The sequence below is a fragment of the Orycteropus afer genome, unplaced genomic scaffold, assembly GCF_000298275.1.
Source record: "Orycteropus afer afer isolate SDZICR_OR568_19922 unplaced genomic scaffold, OryAfe1.0 scaffold00162, whole genome shotgun sequence".
Classification (NCBI taxonomy): Eukaryota; Metazoa; Chordata; class Mammalia; order Tubulidentata; family Orycteropodidae; genus Orycteropus; species Orycteropus afer.
The window spans coordinates 1,561,028-1,562,532 of NW_006921749.1; the positions used below are offsets into that span (position 1 = coordinate 1,561,028).

At 39.7% G+C, this 1,505-nt stretch overlaps 1 protein-coding gene across 1 annotated transcript in view; it reads left to right on the forward strand.

The window, feature by feature from the left end:
• Positions 1–1,505, forward strand: part of KIAA1109 (KIAA1109 ortholog) — a 311,628-nt gene that overhangs the window by 197,605 nt on the left and 112,518 nt on the right. The window lies entirely within an intron of this gene.

Below are 1,505 nucleotides of genomic sequence, written 5' to 3' on the forward strand. Positions count from 1 at the left end.
GAAGGCTGGCGGTTCAAACCCATCAGCCACTCCTCGGAAGGAAGGTTGGGCAATCTACTTCCGTAGTGATACTGCCTTGGCAACCAAGGAGGGGTCGCTATGAGTCGGGTCCGACTCGACGGCACATAACAAGAACAACAACAACAAGATTTTACTTGTGTTTGATATCAATGATACTGTTCAATAACTTCCACATTCTGTGGGATCACCTTTCATTGGAATGGGTACAAATATGCATCTCTTCCAGTCAGTTGGCCAGGTAGCTCTCTTCCAAATCTCTTGGCATAGATGAGTGAGTGCCTCCAGTGCAGCATCTGTTTGTTGAAATATCTCAATGGGTATTACATCAATTCCTGGAGGCTTGTTTTTCGCCAGTTCCTTCCATGCAGCTTCGACTTCTTCCTTCAATACCATTGGTTCTTGATCATATGCCACCTCCTGAAATGGATGATCATCTGCCAATTCTTTTTTGGTATAGTGGCTATGTATATTCCATCCATCTTCATTTGATGAGTCCTGCATCATTCAACAATATGGCTATGAAAACTTTCAGTATAGCAACTCAAGGCTTAAATTTTTTCCTCAGTTCTTTCAGCTTGAAAAACGCTGAACGTGTTCTTCCCTTTTGGTTTTCTAGCTCCAGGTCTTTGCACATTTCGTTATAATAATTGACTTTCTCTTCTCAAGCTGATCTTTGAAATCCTCTGTTCAGCTCTTTTATCCTATCGATTCTTCCATCTGCTTTAGCTACTCTCCAGTCAAGGGCAAGTTTGAGTCTCTTCTGATACCCATTTTGGTCTTGTCTTTCTTTCTTTCCTGTCTTAAATGACCTTTTGCTTTCTTCATGGATGATGTTCTTGATGTCATTCAACAATTCCTGGTTTTCAGTCATTGTTGTTCAGTGCATCAAATCTCTTCTTTAGATGGTTTCTAAATTCATGCGGGATATAATCAAGGTCATATTTTGTCTCTCATGGACTTCTTTTAGTTGTCTTCAGCTTCAACTTGAACTTGCATATGAGCAGTTGATGGTCTGTTCCACAGTCAGCTCCTGACCTTGTTTTAGCTGAAGATAGTGACCTTGCCATCACCTCTTGCCACAGATATAGTTAGTCTGATTCTTGGGTACTCCATCTGACAAAGTCCATGTGTATAGCCACCTTTTGTGTTGTTGAATGAAGGTATTTGCAAAAATTGTATCATGCGATCTCCAGTGTCATTTCTATTACCAAGGCCATATTTTCCAACTACAGGTGTTGCTTCTTTGCTTCCAACTTTTGCATTCCAATCACCATTGATAATTAACACATCTTGGTTGCACGTTCAGTCAATTCCAGACTGTAGAAGTTGGTAAAAGTCTTCAATTTCCTCATTTTTGGCTTTGGTGGTTAGTACATAAATTTGAATACTAGTAATATTAACTGGTCTTCCTTGTAGGTGTAGGCTATTATCCTGTCACTGACAGCATGGTGCTTCAGGATAAATATATATATATATTTTTTTAT